Source organism: Thermobia domestica, chromosome 3 (assembly GCF_964235325.1).
Source record: "Thermobia domestica chromosome 3, izTheDome1.hap1.1, whole genome shotgun sequence".
NCBI lineage: Eukaryota > Metazoa > Arthropoda > Insecta > Zygentoma > Lepismatidae > Thermobia > Thermobia domestica.
In genome coordinates, this window is record NC_137456.1 from 210,233,151 (window position 1) to 210,248,967 (window position 15,817).

At 37.2% G+C, this 15,817-nt stretch overlaps 1 protein-coding gene across 1 annotated transcript in view; it reads left to right on the top strand.

Annotated features, from left to right (window-relative positions):
* LOC145680947 (E3 ubiquitin-protein ligase Siah2-like) overlaps positions 1–15,817 on the top strand; it is a 77,370-nt gene that overhangs the window by 567 nt on the left and 60,986 nt on the right. The gene's annotated exons all lie outside the window — the stretch shown is intronic.

Sequence of the window (15,817 nt, forward strand, 5' to 3'; positions counted from 1 at the left end):
GGCTTCTGCAATACGGTAGTGGTCAACTGGCTTGAATGCAGCCTTGCGTTTGTCCTGTTGAGGTCTGACATTTTTGTGAGGACGAACTCTACGTAGACGTGCACGCAACTTCGTTTCTTTCTGTACGTAACGTTCGGAATTGACAGTGGTACCATATTCCAGAAAATCAATTAGCATCACACCTTTACTGTCTCAAAAGATGATGACCATGACTTTTCTTGAACGTTTTAAGACAGGATACTATCTGAACTCTATGGACTAGTGTTTATTCTCGTGCTCGAAGTGATGAGCGCGGAACTTGGCCACAGTTACGAAACTCACGTGGAAGACATTTCCTTCAGTGTTGAAACGGGCCAAATTTTGTTCAAACACGTTTCTACGGGCTTCTTTCATTTCCACTGTTAAGCTGACGCGGAACCCACCTAAACCAAATCTCATCGCGTATGATGTGAATCACTGTTCCGAGTGATAGCCTAGTAATAATTCCAATCACTCTCTTTAATGCGCCAATAACCTCGAACCAGTGCATCAATCTGCCCAATTTTCTATGGCGTGGATATATTTGTTGGCGTCCATCACAGTCCTTGCCATGTACGAGAATAGAATATGGGTGGATTCTCTGTACAAAAGAAACAAAGTACTACATTGGTGGTACATTTCCAAAAATAAAATATCATTAGTCTATATTTCTACTCTTTTAAATGGAAAAGCACGAAATTTAATTTCTATTGCTGAACTGAACAATATTAAGTTGGTTAGATAGATATGCATGTAAATGTAGATCGGAATTCATATGTAGTTCATTTTCAAAAATAAATAAATGAATAAAAATGTATACACATGTTGAAAATTTGCATGATAGGGTTTGCCGTGTATTAGCTATGCTACACTGAGAAAAATCCATTCTCCGGACAACGGTATATTGTACAAATATACGGAATCCTCTTGCTTACTACAGAAATCAGTACGGAGCATACATTATCCATATGCTACAGATGCACTGCCCTTAGATGTTACATCATGCCATTGCAGGATGTCTGACATCTAACAGTCTTCCGTATATCACATGCATATACTTATGTTACATTCCTCAGCTATATGTTATATACGTCCATTTGTATGTGAGATCCTGACTGCCTATATTGTTTCTACGGAAAGTACGTATAGATGGAACACTTATACAGAAAGTACTATAAAACATGCGTTTTCAGTAATGTCTGCTGTACGTTAAGTCCAAAAACTACAGGAATTACGCATGTAACCTACCTTTATAAGTACGCTGCATATATTTTTTCTCAGTGTATCTCGGACAAAAACAATACTTGAATATTTCTGCAAATCAAAACAAAAATGTATATGTCATGATAAATACGTAAGAGTTGCCGTGACGGTAGCATATAATCAAACAGAGAATTATGGTGTTCTAGTCTTGTCTCTTAAATTTTGTGAATGATTATCTTTTATCTCGTCACGATTCTCGAAAAACTGTTCTTGTCTCGTCTTGTAAATTTATGTGCTTGGCGTTTGAAAGTAGCCCTGGTAGAGTATTCCATTTAGTATTAGGGAAATTCAAATATTATAAAGAAACGTATATACAAATACACATCACGCAGTTTCCTTAATGAATGGTAGTACCCAAAAGAAGATGAAAGTCGTTCATAGTAGAAAACTACTAATAAGTAACTTCCAAAAGGAAGATTTTCCGGATGGATGCAAAGATCCTGACTAAACATCTGATCTCTTACAAGAATAAGCAATATATATGGAATAATAGGACACAATTAATCAAATATTAGACAAACACCATCAACAAAAAATTAATTCGCGTACAATGTAGGCTGCCTTACTTTTTAACAAGAAAATATTTTTTAGTAAAAAAATAACTGAATATCACATAAAAAATAACAAATATACAATCAACTTAATTTTAGAGAATGCAGAAAATAGTATAAAACCCACATCTAAAAACGTGATCAACATAGTAACCATAAAAAAAGATATAAAAATATTGACTATCAGCTGTATGCAGGGGTGTAACCACGAAGAGGAAAATACGACCCGGTCCCAAATCGATCCTCCCCAAATAAGTCCGTTCTATGTTTATTAAACTTGTTTAATACTTACAGCAAATAAAGAGTGTTTATGTAGAATATGAAAGAAAAACAGTTTTACAAAAATAAAAATAAAAATAAACCATGTCAACACGTTAAAATAATTAAAGCAACTGAAATTAATCATCCACTTTGTACTCTCGTTTGTCTAACTGGGTGCATAGAGTTGTTATTTATTACTATACCACTCAATTAAGTGTGTTTCATCTGATTTTCATCGTTTTTTTTAACCATCTATAATCATATCAATTCAATGTCAAACGAACGCACTTCCATTAAAGAATTTTTGTTTCTATCCTATCAGTGCATTTCCTTCAATCTGTAATTCTCACTTTACTTATTGACATGAGCCAAGTTTCAATAACATAGGGCTAGTTGAAACAAGGGTAAGTGGGGACAGGCGTGTTTTCTAAAATCTGGTAATATATATATATATATATATATATATATATGAAAACAGTTCCTCCAAATTTGAAGAGTGTGGATATAGTACCATTCGTCTGGTAAAGTGATTTTAACTAATATGAAGAGTAAAAAGAATACCCGTATACGAGGGGCATTCAATAAGTAAAGAGACAAATTGCTATAGCTCAATAAAGATTTATTTCAATCTTTCAAAACTAAGGCTATTTTTCAATATAATCACCCTTTAGAGTTATGCATTTGTTCCATCTTTCTTGCAGCTTCCTAATTCCCTTGGCGAAGAAATCTTTCGATTTACCCCGAAGCCACCTTTGCACCGCTGCCTTAACTTCCTCATTGTTAGCAAATCTTTTTCCACGTAGGGCGTCTTTGAGTGGTCCAACAGGTAAAAATCAGATGGGGCGAGGTCTGGGCTGTAGGTAGGATGAGGTAAGACCTCCCAACCCAATTCTTGAAGCTTATCTCGGGTCAGCTGGGCTGTATGAGGGCGGGCGTTATCGTGCTGAAGAATGACTCCTTTTGACAAGAGTCCAAGGCGTTTGCTCCTGATAGCTGGTTTAACTTTGTGTTCTAGCATCTCAGAATAGTATAGGCTATTGGTAGTTTGCTGATCTTCAAGGAAATCGCAATAGATTGGACCCTGTGAGTCCCAAAAGATGGTCAGCAGCACTTTACCAGCGGAAGGTTGAACCTTGAATTTTTTGCGAACTGGAGAGCTAGTGTGTTTCCACTCCATACTCTGCCTTTTGGTCTCAGGGTCGTCAGAGATTGTTGTGAGATAGTCACACGCTAGTAGTCTTTACTATTGTTTGTTTTTCCTTTTAGGTTAAGGAAACCAACTACCGAACATTATTGAAATCCAGTAATCGATGCGTTTTTTATGCCAATTGCAGCTAGAAGTGAGTTGTATTAAATCGAGGTTTATTGTTGTACTTAATCCTATTGGGAATGGCGGTAAATGATTTCCAATAGGCGATGACAGGGCGCGTGTTTTGTTATTTTTTGTCGAGGTCAATGATTTCTTGGGGCCAAATACGAAAGTAATATTTTCGGAATCTCCTTTTATGATTAGAAAGGAACTGCTTCTTTTCAGTATTGCATGACTCCGTCTGGAAAGGTTTTGAGTCAAAGAAGAAACGAGTACGTGAAAACTGTGGTCGTTAGTATGTCAAACAGTAGAACAATCTATTTACCTGAACACATCACCCATTGTAAATATAACTTATATGCAGATGATATACAATGCTATTTAACTACTAATCCCCTAAATTTAACAACCGCGATTGATCACTTAAACGGTGATATTGAAAGTATCTGTACATGGGCACGTAACAATGGACTGCAAGTAAACCCAACCAAATCAAAATACTGTATATCATGCTTGGTTCTCGTAAACTACTCCCCACGATCAATATTACAAGCAGGGGTGTAGCCAGCAGGTTTATATAGGAGGAGCCCCTCGTTTTCGTGGGGGGCAGCTACAATGTAGGAAACAAAAAAAAATGTCTTGCAGCTAGTGCTTTTGAAGCCTGAAAAACCGGAAAACGTTGGTTTCCTTCCAGCAACTAAAAAGACTGTTTTACTTAGCTTATTATTATTATTATTATTATTATTATTATTATTATTATTATTATTATTATTATTATTATTATTGCTTTTTCTCCATAAATTATATTCCAGGTAGTTTTTATTATGTTTCACCAAGAACTACTGCCCCCGACCAAACATTATACCTTTGTGCGTAACTATTCAATTTAAGCACCTTGTACACAGAACCTATCTACATAGGTAACCAAGAAAGTTCTCACTTACCACTTCCAACATCGATATGTCACCTGGGGCTAAGACGTATCTGGAAGATCCCCATCAGCATCGACGAGTTTCTGTCAACGTTCTGGAGGCCATGGATTCCATCGCGGTAGAATTTTGTGGGCATGAAGCAAAGAAGGTAAGGTATCAAGTGCATTTTGCAGCTCTACTAGCGAATTGAACTGTCGTCATCTAAGGTGATTGTCCAAGGAATGGAACAAGTGACAATAGGACGGTGCAATGTCCGAGGAGTATGGCGGATGCAATAGTGTTTCCCATCCAAGGCGTAAAATGGTGTCCCAGGCAGGGCAGGGCCGTAGAAAATCAGCGCCCGGGGCGAGAGTATACGGCGGTGCCCCCATACATATATTTCAAGCAATTTTTCCTATCTTTTTTTTCTCCGGAATTTTTCACCCCCCTTACTTCGGCGCCCGCGGCCAACGCCCCGCTCGTCCCTTCACGGCACGGCCCTGGTCCCGGGTCATTCGTTGCCACATGGTGCTTAGCGTTGTCCTGTAAGAAGAGAACCATTTGCGATTCAGAAGTGCTGGCCCCAGAGTTTTAAGTTTTTCTTGAACACTGCTCAACTGTTCACAGTACACAGTTTCATTGATGCTCTGACCAGGTGGTAGCAGTTCCCGACACACGATGTCGCGAGCAGTCCATCAAACACACAGGAGGACCTTCTTCTGGTGCAGTTCTGGTTTCGGCTGTTTTGAAACCGGTTCGTGGGGTGCTAACCAATGATGACGTACAAGACCCACTTCTCATCACATTTCAACACCCTATCCAGGAATCGCTCCTTCCTCAGACGAGACAGCAAAGAAACTCGCGTTGTCTTCTGGCTTGGAGTGAAATCATGTGGAACCCATCGACCCAAGTTGTACTGTTTCCCCAGTTGTTGCAGGTACTGCCGAATGGTTTCTCTACTCACACAGAATTGTAGTTCTAGCTCCTCTCATGTTTGGCCACTGTTCGCCTCAATTGCTGTCTGAAAACCTTCGTTTTGTACACTTGTTGGTCTTCCGGCACGTGCTGCTACTTCGAATGTTTCGTGACCGTCCTTAAACTTGTTAAACCACCGCTGCACTGTCCGCGTAGTCACGATACCCTCACCAAAGGCCTGGCATATCTTCCTCCCCGTTACAGCGGCGTTTGACCCCAGTTGGAACTCGTACAGCATAGACGCCCTTATGACGTTCTGTGGAAGCCCCACGTTCACTCTTCCTTACGCAAGTTCACGGTGTAACTGAACTGCCAGAACCAGGTGGTGTGTTGGATATATTCACACCAACAACTCAGATTCGCCTCATCTCCATTCGCATTCAACTTACGGTGTGAGGGCCAATGGAACGCAGAACTCCACAAAAAGCGACAGAACATTCTTGGTGACCTTTATACATGACTGATTTTTAAACTTTCACTAAATTTCTTTAAGATTTCCTGACAAAAACCTTTAATAACGGTGTATGTGAACAAAAAACTTCAGATCCAAATTGAAAGTGACTGTATGTGACTCTTAATCTCTTGAACCACCCGATCGATCTCAATCAAAATTTCAACATAGACGACGTTCGAGTCTGGAAAGTTTTTTTTTTTTTTCATTTTAACGGTAGAACCTAGGAAAGGGGGAGGGGAAATTAATATATAAAAATAAATAGAACTTAACTGTTGAACCATCCATCGATCTCGATCAAATTTTCAACATACATGACATTCGGGCCTGGGATAGTTATCATGCCGTGTTGAAACATTCTAGGTTTTTGTTTTTGTTTTTGTTTTGTGTTACGCCTGTCTCACCGTTTCAGATTAATAGGAATGGGCATGCATCTTTTAATGACACGTATGTTGACATTTTGACCCACCGCTATTTTGGACAGGTTTATCATCAAGAGTCGAGACTTCTTTCACCTTTCACTTCACATCAGCTTTCATACGATACTCAACTTGAATCCCTTTCCCATTTCAACATTTTGAGTGGGACCCTTTCTGGGACCCTGCGAGGGAACCTGGAACATTTTTTTATACTTTGAATCATTATAAGTTTGAAATAATAACATATCCCTGTTTTTGTTTTTACACCTATCCTATCGTTTCAGATTCATGCGAGTGGCCATAGACTTTGCAATGAAGATTGTGTTGATATTTTGACTCACCGCTATTTTACATAGGCTTATCGTAGAGTCGAGACTTTATTTATCTTCTTTCATTCAATACCAACTTCGATACGTTACTTTTGAAATGATAGAAGACATGTTTTTCCGTTTTCATATGTGTTTCACCATTTCAGATTTTTCGGTTACCGGACCTTATAGAGCGGTTACAAAAGACACGCTTAAAGATTTTGATAAAAATAAGTAAAGTGCTGCCTTCAAACGGAATGCATAAGACCTCCGCAATTTTGGTTACCGGATTTGATCTTACCTTAACCCAAGCTTTCAGGAAATATATACATCAGCCCCACTTTATGGGTTTAGGTTCAAGTACATCCCGGGTTAGATTCGAGGACGTCTTAAATTCGAGTAATTATCGAAAAATTCTTAATTAAATATATTATTAACGTGTTATTAAAATTACTTTGCTAGCCATAAATATTTTTAATTTTGTATCATACTCAATCATTCAGACAACAATAGTGTCCTCCGCTTGCGCAGGACGTGCGGGGTTACTAGTATTTATTTATTATTCATGACTAAAACCATAATTATTTTATTAACAGCTATATCTCACTCCGTATTTTACACCAAGTAGCATTAAAAAGAGCGAATGAAATCCAAATAAAAATGTTAATTTTCACCAAATTTTCCATCTGATAAAAATATTTTTCACTAGTTACAGCAAATAAAAATTATAATGTACTTACTAATTAGTTTAGTAGCGTTGTTTTATGGTAAATACTATTTTACCGTAAATTATTAATTATATGTAAACTTTAAAGCTGTTCGTTTGGGGGGCCAGAAATCATTTGGGGGGCTGGCCCTGTGAGGTGCAGGTAGCCAGAGCCGAAACTAAGGATATCAAAGAACACCAACACAAATAAGATTAATACAAGAAGGTGGAGTGGCTGGGAATATTCAAAACAAGATTTAAAATTTTCATAAAATGCAAATTACAGGCATCTGCATACCTAATTCCCTGCTTGGAGAGAACAGTAATCTCCTGTAGAAGCTGCCACTGCCACAGATAAATTCGGTAGAGCATATGAAATTTAGTTAACCAGCATAACAGATCTCAGGGTAATCTGTATGACAGTCATGGCCTAGAAGCTACTATAGTGAGTTTCTGCAATAACAAATAGGTTAATAAAGAGAAAAAAAAACTACTTTAAACTAACAGGTAGCAGCCTGTTTTAAAACTCACTATACTCATGACTGTAAGCTCTGGTTCTATGGGCATAATACTCTCTGGGCCCCATTCAGAGAGCTGGTCAGATATACAAACAACAAGAGAAAATGCTTCCTTGTCTCACACTCCTGAAACAAAACATTTTGAATTAGTAACAGGTACTCACCCTGCAGCAAGAACAGACCAATGGAAATACTGGGTAAAGATGGCGGTTTATTTCCGTGTTTGTAGAACATAGGATGAGTGCTGATAATACGTTAATACTCTATTTACACATTAACTTTGAACTTTCCTTCAGTAGTGCACTACGAACACATACACTATAAAAATAGATATATACACCACATTTCTTTTCACTATTAAAAAAAATAAAAGAGGATGTGTGAAACTTGAATTTTAGAGATCTGTTTGATCCCAGACAACGATTGGAATTTTATATACAAAATTTCTTTAGCTCCTCATTTTTGTGAGTTCAAAGTCTCTGACTGTCTCAGAGAGGAGGAATTCAATAACATATATTTTAATATTGATGCAACACTTTGATGAATATAAATTTTAAAAGAATATAAACTGATCAAATATTTCAATATGTTCGGCGCACTGTTCCAGTAGCAGAAGTACCACTCACACGCACAGTTCTGGCTTGAAATCACCACGTCGTTGGTACATTTTCATTCCACTGGAGAGCTGCAATATTCTTTCAATTTAATAAGCTGGATGACGAATTATCTTGAAGTGGACATATTATATGTCCGTAAAACAAGCAATTTACCTATTGCTTGGATCCTTGTTCAAAGTCCAAGGAGGCACTGCCATAAATGACGTGACAGGCCTATAATATCTCAACTAGAGATATTGTATATTTATGTTTCCACTTCCATACTGGAAGTTGTAAATGCTCCCCTGTGCTAAGATGGGGTTTTTAGACAAAACTGTCTACTTAGTTCTGCTTCATACGAGTTACAGATAGCACTGTGTCGTGATAAAAAAAATTATGTTAAAAGTAACTTTTCATGGTAAATGGTCGTCGATACGGATGACTTAGTTTTTCACAACTTTCAAATATTAGCACTGTTCAACGCTTTGATGTATCTCACAATAGAAGGCACTGAGTAAAAGCAAAGTTCACCACACACACACGGTTTCCCGATACATGTCGATACATGTATGTTCAACAGGAAATCCCTGGGAGACCGATGCTCACACGTTTTCCTGGGTCAAAACTGCCCGATACTTAAGGAAGTATAGATGACTTCTTTCCGCAGTCGAATCACGTTTACTCTTCTAGAGCTAAGAACCCACTTAACTTGTTCACTCATCGAACAAGTATATTAAACGCACCAAAACCAAGAAAGGGAAGGACTTGCTCCTTTTCGAGTCTTTCAACAAAGGTTTTTATGCCTCTGGCGATTCTACTGGGAGGTCTTCCGCAAATACCAACTCGGAAACCTGCTTCTGGATGCACATACTCCCAGCAATCCTTTGACAGGTGCTGCCATACCTTCAAATGGCGGTAACATTTGAAGCTTCTGCTCACAACAGAAGTCTATGGAATTTTTGCAACAACATAATTATTTTCACTTGTAACTAATACTACGAATAAGAGAAATACATGATATTATATACAGAAATAAAGCAAATTATACATAGAATATATTTATAATAGTATCATAAACTGTCATCTCTCACAGTACTTGAAATAAGCCTATTTTTCTGCGGCTGCCTTTCAAAGTGTCTGCTACCAATCGGCATCCATGTTTGTAGGAGAGAGAGAGAGGAAAACATCTTTAGTTATTATTAATTTTGATAATTACAAGAGCCAAATGTCTTGTACGAAAGGGATGCACGTTGACAAAAATAGTCATGAATTTTGAACGGTATTTCCAAGAACGAGTGAGCGTAATACGTTAATATTAATATTTAACATAGGAAATGAATCAAATAAAAGTAAACATTTCAAAACTGCTGTGCATCCTGGGTAAAATTCTAGGCCCGTCCGCTGACGATACTGGCCATGGGTGAAGGGGGGGCGGAAGAGACGCTTCGAGCTCGCTGCTCACAAAATCACACCTATACAAATCCAAAAACTCACATGTTGACGCTAAAATTTTTACAACATTTTCAACAATAGAAGTTGAGCGTCTGTAAGCACTGTTTCCAATTCAGCGTTGCTTCACTAAAGGAAGTGAGTAGGATCCTTCCTGTGTATAATGAGTCTTATTCTGTCACTCATTTGGTGCTTTCCTGCAACTGTGAGTTGTGAAGGACCTCACATACAGTATTCCAGGCGACGAAGAGTCGTGGGAGAAAAAAAATCTCTGTCAGCGTAGCTCCGTCTTCCAAGATTCCAAACTCAATGCATGAATCCATAGAATATGCTCTTATTTCTTCGTTAATTAATCCAATGTAGAGTAATATAATTACTATCTTCCTTCATCCCCATGTATACTATATATAATACAATGACCCAGTAATGAGATGCACGCAATAAACTCGAATATCATTAACCTATAAAGGAAATAACATACATGAATAAATACAATATAATACAATATTGTATTAATATTTCCGTACTACGCTCGGTGTTTAAACATAATAATCATAATAATAGGATAATATTTAATATGCATACTAATTTTCAAGCAATTAATTGTATCACAAATTAATCTATTTACATAATGATATGTAAATGTGCCCCTCATCTGCATTTTGATATGCAGATGAAGGAGAAGGACTTCGGCCTTCTACAGCCCCGATGGGGCCCCCGTGGCTACACCCCTGATTACAAGCCTACCGAATGTTCTTGTAAACAACGTAGCCATTCCTGTAAGCGATAGCGTCAATAGCCTAGGACCTAGATCGATAAATTCTTAAATTGGACAAACCATATTAATAGAGTATGCAAGAAAGCTTACGGCTTCCTTCATTCTCTTCAGCATTTAAAAAACCTTCTTCCGGAATCCATTAAAGCGTCCCTGGTTCAATTATTGGTAACCTCTCATTAGATTATTGTGATGCAGCATAGGGTCCATGTTGATTTAACCGAAGATCTGGCAAAACGTGTACAGCGCATTCAGAATGCCTGCGTTCGCTTCATATTTAATAAGAAACGCTTCGACCACATCTCCCATTGTTATCAGCAACTAGGATGGTGCAATCTAAGCACCCGCCGCCGCGTTCATTCTCTAACACTTTTATATAAAATAATTAATTATAAAAAACCTACTTATCTATCCTCTAAATTTAAATTTCTCGGCGATACTCACCCACTAAATACCCGTTCTAAAGGAAACACAACACTCGCTGTTCAAACGCACAAATCTAATAATTTATTTTCCAAATCTTTCACGCTATTTGCCACCAAAGCTTGGAGTGACACCCCTGAAAGCATCAGAAACTCTGGTTCAGTGTTGACTTTTAAACGTCGGCTTAAAGAATATCAAACAAGCAAACAAAAAAAAAAAAAAAAAAAACGAAGCTATTCCTTGCCTTACCATGTAGCTGTTCCTTTTTCTTTTTTTTTCTCTTTTTCTATTTCTTCTTATTTTCTTTTCTATTCCCTTCTGATACATGTGTTTGAACGTATATATTATACACAATCACTTAAGTATGTGCATCATTTTATCTATACAAAGTCAATCATAGGAATGTATTTTATATGTTATATATAATCAAGATTGATTTCTTTGTTTCTCCTTGTATAGTTTAACGTGTCTTCAGCATTGTCGCTTGTTTATTTGTGTTTATTTTATATGTAATAAGTTTCATTTTCACTTTTCATGTTTTATTTTCTGTATTGTTCTTTATGTCGGTACCTAAGTGTATATCCTTTTTAATCTCGTCGTTAAAAAAAAAGACTAAAAGAAAAATGTAAATGGTTGAGTGAAAGAAAAGGTTATGCCTTAACTCCGCCATTTTAAATAATAAATAAATAAATAAATAAATAATAACTTAAAGGTCACAATATGCATATAGGCCCACACTCTTTCCTTTCTTCCCTTTGAGAAGCAGGGTTTCCTGGAAAACTTGACTTCCATATCCCCCAAAATGCAAATACTTTTAAAGAATAAAGGCGATGTTGATGAACTCAGCTTGCATGGGAATTATTTAGAAATAGAATTTTGTTTTGAAATAATATACATGAAAGCAATTGCTCTTTCTTCCGAGAAAAATTACAAATATCAAAATACCAAAGTACATTGTCTGGACCCTTTGGGAGCCTGACGCCCTCTCTGGGTCCCTTCTTTCCCTACGCCACTGCTACGAAGTGATGTAGCCGACAAAATGTTTATTAGCAAACTTCAATTACTACCGCACACTGCACGTAATTGTACTGCCACCTTTGAATTATCAGAATTAACACCAAATGGATAGCAATCTTCCACACCACCTATTGCGAATCAAGAGAATATTTAAGACAAAGAGTTCGTATTATTTATGGGAGATTTATTCTAGAATGAAACATGGCGGTTCCTAATAGAAGACATCTTACTGAACTTTGTTTTCACTAATTACAGCGTGACCTATAATGAAAAACAAATAACAAATAACTTCTCGCAGTCTGAACTAGAATTGCTATTAGACATTCCTATCCGGAGCAACGCTGTGTCGTGGAGCGACAAGAACTCCACATGGAACAAAATAGCTATAGAATTTCATAACCCATTAGTTCAAGAATTTCATAATTGTTATCATCGCTGGATGAATCCGACATTTTCAACAAGCTTTCTAATAGTATCTTTCTTTCTTTCAAAGCCATCAACAGTATAAGTAAGGCGGCACCTCTTATCTACCCAACATTGAAGCAGAATTTTCTAAACAACGAAGCATCGAATGCTCAAGAAAACCCTACTTAAGAAGATGAGTGGTAGTTCATCTGCCGCCTACATTTAAGCGGGTTTTTAGCTCCGCTTTGCATAAAGCAAACATTGTGCAACGTAAAATTTACCATTAGCTGAGCTTAAGCTCTTAAGCGAACATTGTGCAACCGGCTGTTAATTATTTTTCCTTTTTAATTTGCCAAAACCCATTATATAAAAATTTACAAAATCTTAGGAAAGCCCTAATTACATTTTATGAAAAATATTCTTATCTAATGATGTAAAAATAAGTATTTTTAACTTTAATTTATCTTGAGGTTTGCTTCTTACTTTTCGTGATTTTATGCGAAATGTTAAATACTACTTATAAACATTATATTATTATACTACAAATGATTTTTGACTATTTTGCTTCTCCATCCGACGATTTCTTGGTTACAAATACTGTCCTTGTGGTTTTAAAAAAAATATGTTACGCACGTACCCGAAATTGAAAATCTTACACAAAATCTTCGTTCAATGTCACCCACAGAATTATGATTTTTATTAATAAAATTAATAATGATTTTCTTTTTCTAATTCTTAGCTCGTGGTTTCATTACATTACACCACCAACTGGAAGAACAATTGCTGAACAATATCTTTAGTGGATGTCATTACATTTTTTTTAATTCTTAGTTCGTGTAAACACTGTATAATTAGTTTTATTCATAGTTCGTGTAGACACTGAATGCACTGACAAATACTAAGCACTGTGAAGACAGCATAATGCGTTTACTTGAATGATTGTAGTCTCACTTCGAACACTGATGTGAAAAGCTGGGTCTTCAAATTGTCCTCATCGTGGCCATCGATGAACGAGGAATGTCCCTACTCACCCAACAGAAATCAAAGTGAAGACTGGATGAAATGGGAGAGGAAGTGATCTGCAACAACACCTCTGTAAATGCAGTGGCTGAGAGTTGCAACTGCACTGAGAAAAAAATTGTATGTGGCGTACGTAAAATCGTCTGTTTCATTTGTAAATCCTGCAGTTTTAGGACTTAACGTACAGCAAACGTATAACTGAAAATACATGTTTTATAATACTTTCTGTATAAATGTTCCATCTGTACTTACTTTCCGTATGAAACAATATAAGCGGTCAGGATCTCACATACAAATGGACGTATATAACATGTAGCTGACGAAAGTAACATACATATATGTATGTAATATAAGGAAGACTGTTAGATATCAGACATCCTGCAACGGCATGATGTAACATCTAAGGGCAGTGCCCATGTAGCATACAGATAACGTATACTCCGTACTGATTTCTGTAGTAAGCAAGAAGATTCCGTATATTTGTACAATATACCGCTGTCCGGAGAACGGATTTTTCTCAGTGTGACAGTAGACAATCTATGAAGACCTAGATTGTCTATGACGGTTCCTGTAGATGGTCCTCTTCTTAGTACATCGTCGGGACCCTAGTGATGGAAGATGAACAGCTACACATTTGGTATGGTCTTGACGTCACCTTTTGCTGGGAGCTGCTTCGGCTGCTCTTTTGACATGAAATTTGCTACATACGTGTCCTTGCCGACTATACACATACTAAAACTATAAGAAATACTGGGCGAATTCGTTATCAATTTATAGTCCAACAACAACATATTTATAGACACGCAATATTAATTTTGGACATGAGTATACCTATAACAGCACTTGCTCCCCCCCCCCCCAAATACACATCCTGGCTACGCTACTGATTTTAACATAATTAATCTTGAGTACTCTCAACCTTCGTTCCTCATACTCCAGACAACATTCTTTCACTAGTCATTCTCAGGTCAATCCTATTAATTTTCATATAGCTACTTAATTTGAATATTTTATTCAGATACAAACCCTAAACAGTACTGACAAAATTGAGTTGAAACATACTCACTAGACGTGGCGTTTTAGGGGAGTGGCGTCGCGGAAGGTTGTATTTGAATTTCCTCTTTTGTCAGTAGAGTCATGCTTTTACCGTAGACCGAGGTATTCCTGGAATTGGGGTGTGCAGGAATATTTCAGGTGCATTTCGCCAGCCCCCCCACCTTGGAGTTTCGAAACAAAACCTATTCCAATCGTTTGTGCTACGTTTGTGCCGGAATGTACCGCAAAAATTTTCGTTTGTACTACTTCCGGTACGAAGTTATAAGGGTTTTCAAGTGGGGGGGCTGGGGAAACGGCAGCCCCCCCACCTAAAAAATTTCAAAACAAAACCTATGCCAATCGATTGTGCTACGTTTATGCCGGAATGTACCGCAAAAATTTTCGTTTGTACCACTTCCGGTACGAAGTTATAATAGTTTTAAAGTGGGGGGCAAATTTCAGAAACACCAAATTCTATACAAATAGAGATAGAAACATTGAGTTAACGGCAATCTTTAGTGCACTTATAAGCACTAAGCACTAACGTTAGTGTTATCATATTTTGGGATTTATTCAAGATTTTTGGTGGGGGGGCCAACTTCAGAAATATCAAATTCTATACAAATAAAGGTAGAAACATAGTGTTAACGGCAATCATTAGCGCATCATTAGTGCACTTAAACGCACTAAGCACTAGCGTTAGTGCTACTATATTTTGAGATTTATTCAAAAAATTTGGTGGAGTGGTCAACTTCAGTAATATCAAATTCTATACAAATAGAGATAGGAACATAGAGTTAACGGCAATCGTTAGTGCATCGTTAGTGCACTTAAATACTAAACACTGATGTTAGTGCTACCATATTTTGGGATTTATTCAAGATTTTAGATGGGGGCCAACTTCACAAATATCAAATTCTATACAAATAGAGGTAGAAACATGCAGTCAAAGACAATCGTTATTGCATCGTTAGTGCACTTGCATGCACTAAGCATTAAGGTTAGCATTACCATATTTTGGGATTTATTCAAGGTTTTTGGTGGGGCCAACTTCAGAAATATCAAATTCCATACAAACGTTTAGTGCTTTCTAGAAGCACTAACGATACACTAATGAATGGCATTAATTTTTTGTTAGTGCTTGAAGTTGACGCAAGTTCACCGTGCCCTACAAGTATATTGTACCTGTAGCACCTACACTAATGAAGTACTAACGTTAGGGGTTGGTGCACTAAGAACCACTAACAATTGCACTAGAAGATATCATTAGTGGTTTTGAATATGGCGGAAATTTGATGCAATTAAAAATTCCCAATAAATGTCTTATAGGAGTTTAGTGACATGTAATTGTCCATATCTACACTAATATTGAAGGACAAACGAAACAGTTAGTGTTTTCTAGAAGCA